Below are 19,534 nucleotides of genomic sequence, written 5' to 3' on the forward strand. Positions count from 1 at the left end.
CTCCTCCTCGGGAGCCGGAGCAGTGCTCATGCAGAAGTCCTCCTCCGGGAAGATGGTGACGTGCGGTTTCTTCTCCAAGAGCTTCTCCGCGCCTGAACGCAATTACACCATCGGTGACCGAGAGCTATTGGCGGTCAAACTGGCTCTGGAGGAATGGCGCTATCTTCTGGAAGGAGCAGTGTACCCTGTCATTGTTTACACGGACCACAAAAACCTGGAATACCTGCGGACTGCTCAGCGACTGAACCCACGGCAAGCCAGGTGGTCCTTGTTCTTTGCCCGGTTCGACTTCCAGCTTCATTTTCGACCCGCAAACAAGAATGTACGCGCTGATGCCTTGTCTAGGTCTTTCGTGCCCATGGAACAGGAGGAAGAGACATCTCAACCCATCATCTGTCCAAGCAAGATTATTCCGGTGGCTCCTGTCACCCTGGCCCAGATACCGCCCGGGAAGACCTATGTCTCTGAGACTGACAGGCAAAAAGTGTTACACTGGGGCCATGCCTCGAAAATAGCCGGTCATGCAGGTCAGAAGAAAACATGGAGCGCTATTGTACGTCATTACTGGTGGCCATCCCTGCGCACGGACGTCGCCTCTTTTGTCTCTGCCTGCTCCTCCTGTGCCAGGAACAAGACACCCAAACACCTGCCATACGGCCGTCTTCTGCCTCTGCCCATACCCTCAGTTCCCTGGCAGCACATAGCGATGGACTTTATTACGGACTTGCCATTGTCCTCCGGACACACAGTCATATGGGTCGTGGTGCATCGATTCTCTAAAATGGCCCATTTCGTTCCTATGGCTGGACTGCCCTCTGCTCAGGAACTCGCGGACGCCTATATACATCACATCTTCCGCTTGCATGGCTTTCCATCACACATAGTGTCCGACAGAGGAACTCAGTTCACCTCCCGCTTCTGGAGGGCTCTCTGCAAACATCTGGGAGTGACTCTAGACTTTTCATCTGCCTACCATTCTCAGTCTAATGGCCAAGTGGAGAGGGTCAATCAGATATTGACCTCTTTCTTACGTCACTACGTGAACGCCCATCATGACGATTGGTCCACGCTTCTTCCTTGGGCAGAATTCTCCCATAATCACCACGTCAGTGAGTCCTCCTCCAGTTCTCCCTTCCATGTCGTCTACGGACTTCAGCCGTCTGTCCCATTGCCTGTATCCTCGTCCTCGGACATCCCTGCTGCTGATGCAGTACTCCGTGACTTTACTACCATTTGGGACTCAGTTAAGGCGTCCCTTGCACGGGCAACCCTGCGGATGAAGAGACACGCGGACAAGAGACGCCTAGATCCTCCGTGTTTCTCTCCAGGAGATCTCGTCTGGCTTGCTTCCAAGTACATCCGACTGAAGATACCATCCTACAAGCTGGGACCTCGCTACATCGGGCCGTTTAAAGTCCTCGGCAAGATCAATGAGGTTTCCTACAAACTACAGCTCCCGGCCACAATGAGAATACCCAACTCCTTCCACGTCTCTCTGCTCAAGCCGGTTGTCCTTGGTCCCTTCTCCGCTGCCGCCAGCCCGGCTCCTCCTCCTATTGCTGAGGACGACATCTATGCGGTAAGGGATATCGTGGCCATGAAGACCGTACGTGGTCGGCAGTTCTTCCTGGTGGACTGGGAGGGGTATGGTCCTGAGGATAGGTCCTGGGAGCCCAGGGAGAACGTGGGCACTCCTCTGATCCGTGCCTTCATGTCCCGGTTGTGGGGAGGGGGGCGTGGGGGGGGGTACTGTCACGCTCCCCGGGTCCTCGGCTTCCCTCCCCGGGTCCTCTGCTCCGCTCCCCGGGTCCTCTGCTCCGCTCCCCGGGTCCTCAGCTCCGCTCCCCGGCTCACCTGCCATGCTCCCCGCTCTCCAACCTCCGGTGCCCGTCCTTCCCAGGCCCCCTGGTCTCCGCTCCCGGCGTCCGACGGCTTCCCAGGTCCTGGCCGGCTCCCCTGCGTCCTCCTCTCAGCTTCCTTCCCTGGCTTCTGGCACCCGCGCCGCGCGCATGCGCATTAGGGCGCGCGCGCGGTCACTGACCCTTTCTTAAAGGGCCAGTGTCAAATTACAGGAAATGATGCACATAGGTACAGGGTATATAGGGGGTTAATGTCCAAGGGAGCGGGGCCTGTTCTTCGTGTTTTCCCAAGCTAGGAGTCAGGTCTCCTTGTGTTTTGTGAGATACTTACCTCTCTATCTTCTAGAGCCGATCCTGCATCGCCATCCGGTTCTGCGGTACCTCGAACCCCGAACGCTGTCCATCTGCCATCCTGACAGTCCGTACCATCTCGGATCCCTGCGGTGACCCGTCATCTCGCTCCAACGGTTCCGGACCCCGCCTGACACCATCACGGCTTCCGAACCTGAGCTCCGTCACCTGGACCACCATCAGTGACCTCGTGGTCCCAGGGACTTCTCCATTTTCTCCCAGTGCACGGACTGTCCTGCTACCTACAGTGCTCCGGCTACCGGACTCCTTTCCCTCATCCGGGAGTTCGGCCCAGTGGATCCACCTCCAGGGTCTACCCGTCCATCTGGCCCTAACACAATCCCACATGGGTGACTGAATACCGGGTAAGTTCCTGTGTGGCTAGTTGAATACAAATTAAATATATTTATTGAATTTAATGTTAAATTAACTATAAAAAGTTATGCAATTAATTACAACCACTCCCTAAGCCTGAAACTCATATTACACAGTCATTTACAGATCCCGAGATTGTCCCCAAAACATCAGAGATTCAAGGGGCTCTTCACAGTCAGGTGCAAGTGAGGAAATGTAAGTAATTACGAGCCAAGAATCAGCGAATACTCAACCCAATGATCAGTCTGTGTAAACAAGCATAAGAGCAGTATTATAGCAGTTATATTCTTGTACATAGGGGCAGTATTATAGTAGTTATATTCTTGTATATAGGGGCAGTATTATAGCAGTTATATTCTTGTACATAGGAGCAGTATTATAGTAGTTATATTCTTGTACATAGGGGCAGTATTATAGTAGTTATATTCTTGTACATAGGAGCAGTATTATAGTAGTTATATTCTTGTACATAGGAGCAGTATTATAGTAGTTATATTCTTGTACATAGGAGCAGTATTATAGTAGTTATATTCTTGTACATAGGAGCAGTATTATAGCAGTTATATTCTTGTACATAGGGGCAGTATTATAGTAGTTATATTCTTGTACATAGGGGGCAGTATTATAGTAGTTATATTCTTGTACATAGGGGCAGTATTATAGCAGTTATATTCTTGTACATAGGGGGCAGTATTATAGCAGTTATATTCTTGTACATAGGGGGCAGTATTATAGTAGATATATTCTTGTCCATAGGGAGCAGTATCATAGCAGTTATATTCTTGCACATAGAGGGCAGTATTATAGTAGTTATATTCTTGTACATAGAGAGCAGTATTATAGTAGTTATATTCTTGTACATAGGGGCAGTATTATAGTAGTTATATTCTTGCACATAGAGAGCAGTATTATAGTAGTTATATTCTTGTACATAGGAGCAGTATTATAGTAGTTATATTCTTGTATATAGGGGCAGTATTATAGTGGTTATATTCTTGTGCATAGAGGGCAGTATTATAGTAGTTATATTCTTGTACATAGGAGCAGTATTATAGTAGTTATATTCTTGTACATAGTGGCAGTATTATAGTAGTTATATTCCTGTATATAGGGGCAGTATTATACTAGTTATATTCTTGTACATAGGGGGCAGTGTTATAGTAGTTATATTCTTGTACATAGGGGGCAGTATTATAGTAGTTATATTCTTGTACATAGGGGGCAGTATTATAGTATTCACTGCAGTCAGCGTGGACCAGGAAGTAACAGCAGCACCAGAGACAGGTGAGTATACAAGTTCATGTTGTCCATGTGCTATCCAGATGTCATACAGATATCACAGGGACCGCACACCTAAAACACACACACGGAAACATGTTTTTTTAATTTGCTCCTCAGGGTAATCACTGCGATGTACAATAAGGAGGACGTCCCTTATATGCCCGATCCTCATGATTCTGCGCTTGGCTTTATCCGCGTATGCGCACTGCTGCCTCTCTCTAATGTGATAAATGTGCCCTGTTCTCCTAGTGATCTAAAGGTCATCACCTATCCTACATATTGGTCAGCCAGTAAACATATTTTTTAAAAAACATATTGGAATGTTTGGGGTTTTGTTTTTTTTTTTTTTTGCTTTCCTCCATATCCACAAAAAAATGACATAGTGATACATCATATTATACTAGCAGGGAGGCGTCCGATTGGCTCCAAATTTATTCTGCAGCCGGACATTCACCCCCAACATCCAACCGAACTCATTAAGAAAAAGGAGTCCTGGATGTGATAATCCGGAGAATCCGCACAAGCCCCATACACAGAAGATCAGGGGTCAGGACTCCAAGATATTGGGAACAACCTCCTGACGAGATCCTTCATACACTGTGTATAAGTGACAAGTGGTTGCACTATTTAGATGTACAGTATGTCACTTTTTTATGTATATTTTTGGCTGATATAATTTATGTACAGAGTATGCTAGTGTTATCTATATGTATTATAAGGCAGCATTATATATGTGCACTGCATGATGACAATCTGTCACGCTCCCCGGGTCCTCGGCTTCCCTCCCCGGGTCCTCTGCTCCGCTCCCCGGGTCCTCTGCTCCGCTCCCCGGGTCCTCAGCTCCGCTCCCCGGCTCACCTGCCATGCTCCCCGCTCTCCAACCTCCGGTGCCCGTCCTTCCCAGGCCCCCTGGTCTCCGCTCCCGGCGTCCGACGGCTTCCCAGGTCCTGGCCGGCTCCCCTGCGTCCTCCTCTCAGCTTCCTTCCCTGGCTTCTGGCACCCGCGCCGCGCGCATGCGCATTAGGGCGCGCGCGCGGTCACTGACCCTTTCTTAAAGGGCCAGTGTCAAATTACAGGAAATGATGCACATAGGTACAGGGTATATAGGGGGTTAATGTCCAAGGGAGCGGGGCCTGTTCTTCGTGTTTTCCCAAGCTAGGAGTCAGGTCTCCTTGTGTTTTGTGAGATACTTACCTCTCTATCTTCTAGAGCCGATCCTGCATCGCCATCCGGTTCTGCGGTACCTCGAACCCCGAACGCTGTCCATCTGCCATCCTGACAGTCCGTACCATCTCGGATCCCTGCGGTGACCCGTCATCTCGCTCCAACGGTTCCGGACCCCGCCTGACACCATCACGGCTTCCGAACCTGAGCTCCGTCACCCGGACCACCATCAGTGACCTCGTGGTCCCAGGGACTTCTCCATTTTCTCCCAGTGCACGGACTGTCCTGCTACCTACAGTGCTCCGGCTACCGGACTCCTTTCCCTCATCCGGGAGTTCGGCCCAGTGGATCCACCTCCAGGGTCTACCCGTCCATCTGGCCCTAACAGTAAGAACAGGCCATGGATCCCGCCGAAGCACTAGCGGCCTTGCATGAGGAACTCCAACGCCAGCGTGAAGTTCAGACCCGCATGCTGAACTTTATGACTTCCGTGGACACCCGCCTGACCACGCTACAAGCGGCAGTCACGTCTTCAACATCCCGAGCCTCCACTACTCAAGCCACGACCCCCGCTCCCGTGGCTGCCTCTTCGGATGCTTCCAGACTGCGTTTGGCCACACCACCCCGGTACGCCGGAGATCCCAAGACCTGCAGGGGGTTTATAAACCAATGCTCCCTCCATTTCACGCAGCTGCCACATCTGTTTGCCTCCGACCAAGCCAAGGTCGCCTTCATCATGTCTCACCTAGAGGGCGAGGCACTGGCGTGGATGAACCCCTTGTGGGAGAAGGAGGAACCTATGACCAAGAACCTCCAGGAGTTCCTGCAGGCCTTTCGCAGCACCTTTGACGAACCCGGACGCGCCTCTGCGTCTGCGTCATCACTTCTCCGGTTACGTCAGGGAACACTGACGGTGGGTCAATACGCCATCCGTTTCCGCACCTTGGCTTCAGAACTCGGGTGGAATAACGAGGCCCTAACCGCCGCCTTCTGGGAAGGACTATCGGGTCGAATCAAAGATGAGCTGGCTGGACGTGATGTACCGTCCACCCTGGACGCCCTGATTACCCTAGCGACTCGAGTGGACATACGCTTTCAGGAGCGGTCCAAAGAGGTATCCCGTGAGAGACGTCCGGTACGGCATCCCTCTCCTCCACGGAAGCCCGCCGTACTCCAGTCAACGGCCTCTGGTGTCTCCGTCCATGAGCCCATGCAGATCGACCGTGTGCGACAGTCTGAACAACGTCGAGCAGAGCGGCTCGCCAAGGGTCTCTGCTTTTACTGCGGAGAGGGCACACACCTGCTACGCGCCTGTCCAGAGAGGCCGGGAAACTCCAAAGCCTAGGGTTGGTAGGAGAGGCCACCCTAGGTGCTGGGACTCTCTCAGACCCAGTCACATGGACTGTGCAAGTAACAACGGGAGAGACGCGGTTTACGGCTGAGGCGTACCTCGATTCTGGGGCAGCAGGCAATTTCATCCAGCAGGCCACGGTGGACAAGTACCAGGTGCCTGTTACTCCACTCGACAAGCCCCTCGTGATTGCCTCTGTGGATGGGAGACCGCTCTCTGACACCATCTCCTGGATCACCAAGCCGCTTGAACTGCGTATCGGTGCTCTGCACACCGAGAACATCGCTCTCTACGTCCTCCCACATATGTCACATCAAATTCTGCTGGGTCTTCCCTGGTTGCGGACACACGAGCCTTCAGTCAGCTGGGGCACTGGTGATATTACTCGATGGGGGCCTTCTTGCCATGAGAGGTGTCTGAAGACCATACAACCCATCCGGCGACCTCCGGTTCCCGAGTCCCTACCGGGACTGCCCTCAGCCTATTGGTCCTTCGTGGACGTCTTTGACAAGAAGGAGTCCGAAGTACTTCCGCCACATCGTCCTTACGATTGTGCCATTGACCTGCTCCCGGGAACTACACCACCTCGAGGACGGATATATCCACTGTCTCCAGCCGAAACAAGGGCCATGTCTACGTACATCACAGAGAGCCTGGCTAAGGGATTCATCCGGAGATCCTCCTCTCCTGCTGGAGCAGGCTTCTTCTTCGTAAAGAAGAAAGAGGGTGACCTACGCCCATGTATAGACTACCGGGGATTGAACCTAATCACCGTGAAAAACAAGTACCCCCTGCCGCTCATCCCCGAATTGTTTGATCGGCTCAGAGGAGCTCGTGTGTTCACCAAGTTGGATCTTCGGGGTGCCTACAACCTGGTCCGTATCCGCTCAGGGGATGAATGGAAGACCGCGTTCAACACTCGCGATGGGCACTATGAATACTGCGTGATGCCCTTCGGCCTGTGTAACGCACCAGCTGTCTTCCAAGAATTAGTGAACGATGTGTTTCGGGACCTTCTCTACGTCTGTGTGGTGGTATATCTGGACGACATCCTTGTCTTCTCTCCGGACCTCCAGACCCACCGAGAGAACGTGCAACTGGTTCTACAACGACTGAGAGAGAATCGTCTGTACGCCAAGTACGAGAAGTGCGTCTTCGAACAGTCTTCTCTCCCCTTCCTGGGGTACCTCATCACCGATACCGGACTGCAGATGGATCCCAAGAAGGTCTCCTCCATTCTCAACTGGCCTCCTCCTTCTGGACTGAAGGCAATCCAACGTTTTCTCGGATTCGCTAACTATTACCGCCAGTTCATTCCTCACTTCTCGGCTCTGACTGCTCCTCTCTCCGCTTTGACCAAGAAGGGGGCTAATCCAAAGGACTGGTCACCTGCGGCCGACGCCGCGTTTGGCGCTCTAAAACGAGCCTTTGCCTCCTCTCCTGTACTCCACCGTCCAGAGTTAAACCGCCAGTTCACCTTGGAGGTGGATGCCTCCTCCTCGGGAGCCGGAGCAGTGCTCATGCAGAAGTCCTCCTCCGGGAAGATGGTGACGTGCGGTTTCTTCTCCAAGAGCTTCTCCGCGCCTGAACGCAATTACACCATCGGTGACCGAGAGCTATTGGCGGTCAAACTGGCTCTGGAGGAATGGCGCTATCTTCTGGAAGGAGCAGTGTACCCTGTCATTGTTTACACGGACCACAAAAACCTGGAATACCTGCGGACTGCTCAGCGACTGAACCCACGGCAAGCCAGGTGGTCCTTGTTCTTTGCCCGGTTCGACTTCAAGCTTCATTTTCGACCCGCAAACAAGAATGTACGCGCTGATGCCTTGTCTAGGTCTTTCGTGCCCATGGAACAGGAGGAAGAGACATCTCAACCCATCATCTGTCCAAGCAAGATTATTCCGGTGGCTCCTGTCACCCTGGCCCAGATACCGCCCGGGAAGACCTATGTCTCTGAGACTGACAGGCAAAAAGTGTTACACTGGGGCCATGCCTCGAAAATAGCCGGTCATGCAGGTCAGAAGAAAACATGGAGCGCTATTGTACGTCATTACTGGTGGCCATCCCTGCGCACGGACGTCGCCTCTTTTGTCTCTGCCTGCTCCTCCTGTGCCAGGAACAAGACACCCAAACACCTGCCATACGGCCGTCTTCTGCCTCTGCCCATACCCTCAGTTCCCTGGCAGCACATAGCGATGGACTTTATTACGGACTTGCCATTGTCCTCCGGACACACAGTCATATGGGTCGTGGTGCATCGATTCTCTAAAATGGCCCATTTCGTTCCTATGGCTGGACTGCCCTCTGCTCAGGAACTCGCGGACGCCTATATACATCACATCTTCCGCTTGCATGGCTTTCCATCACACATAGTGTCCGACAGAGGAACTCAGTTCACCTCCCGCTTCTGGAGGGCTCTCTGCAAACATCTGGGAGTGACTCTAGACTTTTCATCTGCCTACCATTCTCAGTCTAATGGCCAAGTGGAGAGGGTCAATCAGATATTGACCTCTTTCTTACGTCACTACGTGAACGCCCATCATGACGATTGGTCCACGCTTCTTCCTTGGGCAGAATTCTCCCATAATCACCACGTCAGTGAGTCCTCCTCCAGTTCTCCCTTCCATGTCGTCTACGGACTTCAGCCGTCTGTCCCATTGCCTGTATCCTCGTCCTCGGACATCCCTGCTGCTGATGCAGTACTCCGTGACTTTACTACCATTTGGGACTCAGTTAAGGCGTCCCTTGCACGGGCAACCCTGCGGATGAAGAGACACGCGGACAAGAGACGCCTAGATCCTCCGTGTTTCTCTCCAGGAGATCTCGTCTGGCTTGCTTCCAAGTACATCCGACTGAAGATACCATCCTACAAGCTGGGACCTCGCTACATCGGGCCGTTTAAAGTCCTCGGCAAGATCAATGAGGTTTCCTACAAACTACAGCTCCCGGCCACAATGAGAATACCCAACTCCTTCCACGTCTCTCTGCTCAAGCCGGTTGTCCTTGGTCCCTTCTCCGCTGCCGCCAGCCCGGCTCCTCCTCCTATTGCTGAGGACGACATCTATGCGGTAAGGGATATCGTGGCCATGAAGACCGTACGTGGTCGGCAGTTCTTCCTGGTGGACTGGGAGGGGTATGGTCCTGAGGATAGGTCCTGGGAGCCCAGGGAGAACGTGGGCACTCCTCTGATCCGTGCCTTCATGTCCCGGTTGTGGGGAGGGGGGCGTGGGGGGGGGTACTGTCACGCTCCCCGGGTCCTCGGCTTCCCTCCCCGGGTCCTCTGCTCCGCTCCCCGGGTCCTCTGCTCCGCTCCCCGGGTCCTCAGCTCCGCTCCCCGGCTCACCTGCCATGCTCCCCGCTCTCCAACCTCCGGTGCCCGTCCTTCCCAGGCCCCCTGGTCTCCGCTCCCGGCGTCCGACGGCTTCCCAGGTCCTGGCCGGCTCCCCTGCGTCCTCCTCTCAGCTTCCTTCCCTGGCTTCTGGCACCCGCGCCGCGCGCATGCGCATTAGGGCGCGCGCGCGGTCACTGACCCTTTCTTAAAGGGCCAGTGTCAAATTACAGGAAATGATGCACATAGGTACAGGGTATATAGGGGGTTAATGTCCAAGGGAGTGGGGCCTGTTCTTCGTGTTTTCCCAAGCTAGGAGTCAGGTCTCCTTGTGTTTTGTGAGATACTTACCTCTCTATCTTCTAGAGCCGATCCTGCATCGCCATCCGGTTCTGCGGTACCTCGAACCCCGAACGCTGTCCATCTGCCATCCTGACAGTCCGTACCATCTCGGATCCCTGCGGTGACCCGTCATCTCGCTCCAACGGTTCCGGACCCCGCCTGACACCATCACGGCTTCCGAACCTGAGCTCCGTCACCTGGACCACCATCAGTGACCTCGTGGTCCCAGGGACTTCTCCATTTTCTCCCAGTGCACGGACTGTCCTGCTACCTACAGTGCTCCGGCTACCGGACTCCTTTCCCTCATCCGGGAGTTCGGCCCAGTGGATCCACCTCCAGGGTCTACCCGTCCATCTGGCCCTAACACAATCCCACATGGGTGACTGAATACCGGGTAAGTTCCTGTGTGGCTAGTTGAATACAAATTAAATATATTTATTGAATTTAATGTTAAATTAACTATAAAAAGTTATGCAATTAATTACAACCACTCCCTAAGCCTGAAACTCATATTACACAGTCATTTACAGATCCCGAGATTGTCCCCAAAACATCAGAGATTCAAGAGGCTCTTCACAGTCAGGTGCAAGTGAGGAAATGTAAGTAATTACGAGCCAAGAATCAGCGAATACTCAACCCAATGATCAGTCTGTGTAAACAAGCATAAGAGCAGTATTATAGCAGTTATATTCTTGTACATAGGGGCAGTATTATAGTAGTTATATTCTTGTATATAGGGGCAGTATTATAGCAGTTATATTCTTGTACATAGGAGCAGCATTATAGTAGTTATATTCTTGTACATAGGGGCAGTATTATAGTAGTTATATTCTTGTACATAGGAGCAGTATTATAGTAGTTATATTCTTGTACATAGGAGCAGTATTATAGTAGTTATATTCTTGTACATAGGAGCAGTATTATAGTAGTTATATTCTTGTACATAGGAGCAGTATTATAGCAGTTATATTCTTGTACATAGGGGCAGTATTATAGTAGTTATATTCTTGTACATAGGGGGCAGTATTATAGTAGTTATATTCTTGTACATAGGGGCAGTATTATAGCAGTTATATTCTTGTACATAGGGGGCAGTATTATAGCAGTTATATTCTTGTACATAGGGGGCAGTATTATAGTAGATATATTCTTGTCCATAGGGAGCAGTATCATAGCAGTTATATTCTTGCACATAGAGGGCAGTATTATAGTAGTTATATTCTTGTACATAGAGAGCAGTATTATAGTAGTTATATTCTTGTACATAGGGGCAGTATTATAGTAGTTATATTCTTGCACATAGAGAGCAGTATTATAGTAGTTATATTCTTGTACATAGGAGCAGTATTATAGTAGTTATATTCTTGTATATAGGGGCAGTATTATAGTGGTTATATTCTTGTGCATAGAGGGCAGTATTATAGTAGTTATATTCTTGTACATAGGAGCAGTATTATAGTAGTTATATTCTTGTACATAGTGGCAGTATTATAGTAGTTATATTCCTGTATATAGGGGCAGTATTATACTAGTTATATTCTTGTACATAGGGGGCAGTGTTATAGTAGTTATATTCTTGTACATAGGGGGCAGTATTATAGTAGTTATATTCTTATACATAGTGGCAGTATTATAGTAGTTATATTCTTGTACATAGTGGCAGTATTATAGTAGTTATATTCTTGTACATAGGGGCAGTATTATAGTAGTTATATTCTTGTACATAGGGGGCAGTATTATAGTAGTTATATTCTTATACATAGGGGCAGTATTATAGTAGTTATATTCTTGTACATAGGGGGCAGTATTATAGTAGTTATATTCTTGTACATAGGGGGCAGTATTATAGTAGTTATATTCTTATACATAGTGGCAGTATTATAGTAGTTATATTCTTGTACATAGTGGCAGTATTATAGTAGTTATATTCTTATACATAGGGGCAGTATTATAGTAGTTATATTCTTGTATATAGGTGCAGTATTATAGTAGTTATATTCTTGTAAATAGGGGGAATATTATAGTAGTTATAGTCTTGTACATAGAGGCAGTATTATAGTAGTTATATTCTCGCACATAGAGGCAGTATTATAGTAGTTATATTCTTGTACATAGAGGGCAGTATTATAGTAGTTATATTCTTGTACATAGAGGGCAGTATTATAGTAGTTATATTCTTGTACATAGGGGCAGTATTATAGTAGTTATATTCTTGTACAATGGAGCAGTATTATAGTAGTTATATTCTTGTACATAGGGGGCAGTATTATAGTAGTTATATTCTTGTACATAGGAGCAGTATTATAGTAGTTATATTCTTGTACATAGGAGCAGTATTATAGTAGTTATATTCTTGTACATAGGAGCAGTATTATAGTAGTTATATTCTTCTACATAGGAGCAGTATTATAGTAGTTATATTCTTGTACATAGGGGCAGTATTATAGTAGTTATATTCTTGTACATAGGAGCAGTATTATAGCAGTTATATTCTTGTACATAGGGGCAGTATTATAGTAGTTATATTCTTGTACATAGGGGGCAGTATTATAGTAGTTATATTCTTGTACATAGGGGCAGTATTATAGTAGTTATATTCTTGTACATAGAGAGCAGTATTATAGTAGTTATATTCTTGTACATAGGAGCAGTATTATAGTAGTTATATTCTTGTATACAGGGGCAGTATTATAGTGGTTATATTCTTGTACATAGAGGGCAGTATTATAGTAGTTATATTCTTGTACATAGGAGCAGTATTATAGTAGTTATATTCTTGTACATAGTGGCAGTATTATAGTAGTTATATTCTTGTATATAGGGGCAGTATTATAGTAGTTATATTCTTGTACATAGGGGGCTGTATTATAGTAGTTATATTCTTGTACATAGGGGGCAGTATTATAGTAGTTATATTCTTGTACATAGGGGGCAGTATTATAGTAGTTATATTCTTATACATAGTGGCAGTATTATAGTAGTTATATTCTTGTACATAGTGGCAGTATTATAGTAGTTATATTCTTGTATATAGGGGCAGTATTATAGTAGTTATATTCTTGTACATAGTGGCAGTATTATAGTAGTTATATTCTTGTACATAGGGGTCAGTATTATAGTAGTTATATTCTTGTACATAGGAGCAGTATTATAGCAGTTATATTCTTGTACATAGGAGCAGTATTATAGTAGTTATATTCTTGTACATAGGGGCAGTATTATAGCAGTTATATTCTTGTACATAGGAGCAGTATTATAGTAGTTATATTCTTGTACATAGGGGCAGTATTATAGTAGTTATATTCTTGTACATAGGAGCAGTATTATAGTAGTTATATTCTTGTACATAGGAGCAGTATTATAGTAGTTATATTCTTGTACATAGGAGCAGTATTATAGTAGTTATATTCTTGTACATAGGAGCAGTATTATAGCAGTTATATTCTTGTACATAGGGGCAGTATTATAGTAGTTATATTCTTGTACATAGGGGGCAGTATTATAGCAGTTATATTCTTGTACATAGGAGCAGTATTATAGTAGTTATATTCTTGTACATAGGGGCAGTATTATAGTAGTTATATTCTTGTACATAGGAGCAGTATTATAGTAGTTATATTCTTGTACATAGGAGCAGTATTATAGTAGTTATATTCTTGTACATAGGAGCAGTATTATAGTAGTTATATTCTTGTACATAGGAGCAGTATTATAGCAGTTATATTCTTGTACATAGGGGCAGTATTATAGTAGTTATATTCTTGTACATAGGGGGCAGTATTATAGTAGTTATATTCTTGTACATAGGGGCAGTATTATAGCAGTTATATTCTTGTACATAGGGGGCAGTATTATAGCAGTTATATTCTTGTACATAGGGGGCAGTATTATAGTAGATATATTCTTGTCCATAGGGAGCAGTATCATAGCAGTTATATTCTTGCACATAGAGGGCAGTATTATAGTAGTTATATTCTTGTACATAGAGAGCAGTATTATAGTAGTTATATTCTTGTACATAGGGGCAGTATTATAGTAGTTATATTCTTGTACATAGAGAGCAGTATTATAGTAGTTATATTCTTGTACATAGGAGCAGTATTATAGTAGTTATATTCTTGTATATAGGGGCAGTATTATAGTGGTTATATTCTTGTGCATAGAGGGCAGTATTATAGTAGTTATATTCTTGTACATAGGAGCAGTATTATAGTAGTTATATTCTTGTACATAGTGGCAGTATTATAGTAGTTATATTCCTGTATATAGGGGCAGTATTATACTAGTTATATTCTTGTACATAGGGGGCAGTGTTATAGTAGTTATATTCTTGTACATAGGGGGCAGTATTATAGTAGTTATATTCTTATACATAGTGGCAGTATTATAGTAGTTATATTCTTGTACATAGTGGCAGTATTATAGTAGTTATATTCTTGTACATAGGGGCAGTATTATAGTAGTTATATTCTTGTACATAGGGGGCAGTATTATAGTAGTTATATTCTTATACATAGGGGCAGTATTATAGTAGTTATATTCTTGTACATAGGGGGCAGTATTATAGTAGTTATATTCTTGTACATAGGGGGCAGTATTATAGTAGTTATATTCTTATACATAGTGGCAGTATTATAGTAGTTATATTCTTGTATATAGTGGCAGTATTATAGTAGTTATATTCTTATACATAGGGGCAGTATTATAGTAGTTATATTCTTGTATATAGGTGCAGTATTATAGTAGTTATATTCTTGTAAATAGGGGGAATATTATAGTAGTTATAGTCTTGTACATAGAGGCAGTATTATAGTAGTTATATTCTCGCACATAGAGGCAGTATTATAGTAGTTATATTCTTGTACATAGAGGGCAGTATTATAGTAGTTATATTCTTGTACATAGAGGGCAGTATTATAGTAGTTATATTCTTGTACATAGGGGCAGTATTATAGTAGTTATATTCTTGTACAATGGAGCAGTATTATAGTAGTTATATTCTTGTACATAGGGGGCAGTATTATAGTAGTTATATTCTTGTACATAGGAGCAGTATTATAGTAGTTATATTCTTGTACATAGGAGCAGTATTATAGTAGTTATATTCTTGTACATAGGAGCAGTATTATAGTAGTTATATTCTTCTACATAGGAGCAGTATTATAGTAGTTATATTCTTGTACATAGGGGCAGTATTATAGTAGTTATATTCTTGTACATAGGAGCAGTATTATAGCAGTTATATTCTTGTACATAGGGGCAGTATTATAGTAGTTATATTCTTGTACATAGGGGGCAGTATTATAGTAGTTATATTCTTGTACATAGGGGCAGTATTATAGTAGTTATATTCTTGTACATAGAGAGCAGTATTATAGTAGTTATATTCTTGTACATAGGAGCAGTATTATAGTAGTTATATTCTTGTATACAGGGGCAGTATTATAGTGGTTATATTCTTGTACATAGAGGGCAGTATTATAGTAGTTATATTCTTGTACATAGGAGCAGTATTATAGTAGTTATATTCTTGTACATAGTGGCAGTATTATAGTAGTTATATTCTTGTATATAGGGGCAGTATTATAGTAGTTATATTCTTGTACATAGGGGGCTGTATTATAGTAGTTATATTCTTGTACATAGGGGGCAGTATTATAGTAGTTATATTCTTGTACATAGGGGGCAGTATTATAGTAGTTATATTCTTATACATAGTGGCAGTATTATAGTAGTTATATTCTTGTACATAGTGGCAGTATTATAGTAGTTATATTCTTGTACATAGGGGCAGTATTATAGTAGTTATATTCTTGTACATAGGGGGCAGTATTATAGTAGTTATATTCTTATACATAGGGGCAGTATTATAGTAGTTATATTCTTGTATATAGGTGCAGTATTATAGTAGTTATATTCTTGTACATAGGGGGAATATTATAGTAGTTATAGTCTTGTACATAGAGGCAGTATTATAGTAGTTATATTCTCGCACATAGAGGCAGTATTATAGTAGTTATATTCTTGTACATAGAGGGCAGTATTATAGTAGTTATATTCTTGTACATAGGAGCAGTATTATAGTAGTTATATTCTTGTACATAGTGGCAGTATTATAGTAGTTATATTCTTGTATATAGGGGCAGTATTATAGTAGTTATATTCTTGTACATAGGGGGCAGTATTATAGTAGTTATATTCTTGTACATAGGGGGCAGTATTATAGTAGTTATATTCTTGTACATAGGGGGCAGTATTATAGTAGTTATATTGTTATACATAGTGGCAGTATTATAGTAGTTATATTCTTGTACATAGTGGCAGTATTATAGTAGTTATATTCTTGTACATAGGGGCAGTATTATAGTAGTTATATTCTTGTACATACGGGGCAGTATTATAGTAGTTATATTCTTATACATAGTGGCAGTATTATAGTAGTTATATTCTTGTACATAGTGGCAGTATTATAGTAGTTATATTCTTGTACATAGGGGCAGTATTATAGTAGTTATATTCTTGTACATAGGGGGCAGTATTATAGTAGTTATATTCTTATACATAGGGGCAGTATTATAGTAGTTATATTCTTGTATATAGGTGCAGTATTATAGTAGTTATATTCTTGTAAATAGGGGGAATATTATAGTAGTTATAGTCTTGTACATAGAGGCAGTATTATAGTAGTTATATTCTCGCACATAGAGGCAGTATTATAGTAGTTATATTCTTGTACATAGAGGGCAGTATTATAGTAGTTATATTCTTGTACATAGAGGGCAGTATTATAGTAGTTATATTCTTGTACATAGGGGCAGTATTATAGTAGTTATATTCTTGTACATAGAGGGCAGTATTATAGTAGTTATATTCTTGTACATAGAGGGCAGTATTATAGTAGTTATATTCTTGTACATAGAGGGCAGTATTATAGTAGTTATATTCTTGTACATAGAGGGCAGTATTATAGTAGTTATATTCTCGCACATAGAGGCAGTATTATAGTAGTTATATTCTTGTACATAGAGGGCAGTATTATAGTAGTTATATTCTTGTACATAGAGGGCAGTATTATAGTAGTTATATTCTTGTACATAGGAGCAGTATTATAGTAGTTATGTTCTTGTACATAGGGGCAGTATTATAGTAGTTATATTCTTGTACATAGGAGCAGTATTATAGTAGTTATATTCTTGTACATAGGGGGCAGTATTACAGTAGTTATATTCTTGTACATAGGAGCAGTATTATAGTAGTTATATTCTTGTACATAGGAGCAGTATTATAGTAGTTATATTCTTGTACATAGGAGCAGTATTATAGTAGTTATATTCTTGTAAATAGGGGGCAATATTATAGTAGTTATATTCTTGTACATAGGGGTCATTATTATAGTAGTTATATTCTTGTACATAGGGGCAGTATTATAGTAGTTATAGTCTTGTACATAGAGGCAGTATTATAGTAGTTATATTCTTGTACATAGGGGCAGTATTATAGTAGTTATATTCTTGCACATAGAGGCAGTATTATAGTAGTTATATTCTTGTATATAGGGGGCAGTATTATAGTAGTTATATTCTTCTATATAGAGGGCAGTATTATAGTAGGTATATTCTTGTACATAAGGCCAGTATTATAGTAGTTATATTCTTGTACATAGGAGCAGTATTATAGTAGTTATATTCTTGTACATAGGAGCAGTATTATAGTAGTTATATTCTTGTACATAGGAGCAGTATTATAGTAGTTATATTCATGTACATAATGGCAGTATTATAGTAGTTATATTCTTGTACATAGGGGACAGTATTATAGCAGTTATATTCTTGTAAATAGGGGGCAGTATTATAGTAGTTATATTCTTGTACATAGGGGCAGTATTATAGTAGTTATATTCTTGTACATAGGGGGCAGTATTATAGTAGTTATATTCTTGTACATAGGGGCAGTATTATAGTAGTTATATTCTTGTACATAGAGAGCAGTATTATAGTAGTTATATTCTTGTACATAGGAGCAGTATTATAGTAGTTATATTCTTGTATACAGGGGCAGTATTATAGTGGTTATATTCTTGTACATAGAGGGCAGTATTATAGTAGTTATATTCTTGTACATAGGAGCAGTATTATAGTAGTTATATTCTTGTACATAGTGGCAGTATTATAGTAGTTATATTCTTGTATATAGGGGCAGTATTATAGTAGTTATATTCTTGTACATAGGGGGCTGTATTATAGTAGTTATATTCTTGTACATAGGGGGCAGTATTATAGTAGTTATATTCTTGTACATAGGGGGCAGTATTATAGTAGTTATATTCTTATACATAGTGGCAGTATTATAGTAGTTATATTCTTGTACATAGTGGCAGTATTATAGTAGTTATATTCTTGTACATAGGGGCAGTATTATAGTAGTTATATTCTTGTACATAGGGGGCAGTATTATAGTAGTTATATTCTTATACATAGGGGCAGTATTATAGTAGTTATATTCTTGTATATAGGTGCAGTATTATAGTAGTTATATTCTTGTACATAGGGGGAATATTATAGTAGTTATAGTCTTGTACATAGAGGCAGTATTATAGTAGTTATATTCTCGCACATAGAGGCAGTATTATAGTAGTTATATTCTTGTACATAGAGGGCAGTATTATAGTAGTTATATTCTTGTACATAGGAGCAGTATTATAGTAGTTATATTCTTGTACATAGTGGCAGTATTATAGTAGTTATATTCTTGTATATAGGGGCAGTATTATAGTAGTTATATTCTTGTACATAGGGGGCAGTATTATAGTAGTTATATTCTTGTACATAGGGGGCAGTATTATAGTAGTTATATTCTTGTACATAGGGGGCAGTATTATAGTAGTTATATTGTTATACATAGTGGCAGTATTATAGTAGTTATATTCTTGTACATAGGGGCAGTATTATAGTAGTTATATTCTTGTACATACGGGGCAGTATTATAGTAGTTATATTCTTATACATAGTGGCAGTATTATAGTAGTTATATTCTTGTACATAGTGGCAGTATTATAGTAGTTATATTCTTGTACATAGGGGCAGTATTATAGTAGTTATATTCTTGTACATAGGGGGCAGTATTATAGTAGTTATATTCTTATACATAGGGGCAGTATTATAGTAGTTATATTCTTGTATATAGGTGCAGTATTATAGTAGTTATATTCTTGTAAATAGGGGGAATATTATAGTAGTTATAGTCTTGTACATAGAGGCAGTATTATAGTAGTTATATTCTCGCACATAGAGGCAGTATTATAGTAGTTATATTCTTGTACATAGAGGGCAGTATTATAGTAGTTATATTCTTGTACATAGAGGGCAGTATTATAGTAGTTATATTCTTGTACATAGGGGCAGTATTATAGTAGTTATATTCTTGTACATAGAGGGCAGTATTATAGTAGTTATATTCTTGTACATAGAGGGCAGTATTATA

Source organism: Anomaloglossus baeobatrachus, chromosome 3, assembly GCF_048569485.1.
Source record: "Anomaloglossus baeobatrachus isolate aAnoBae1 chromosome 3, aAnoBae1.hap1, whole genome shotgun sequence".
In the NCBI taxonomy this organism is placed as follows: Eukaryota; Metazoa; Chordata; class Amphibia; order Anura; family Aromobatidae; genus Anomaloglossus; species Anomaloglossus baeobatrachus.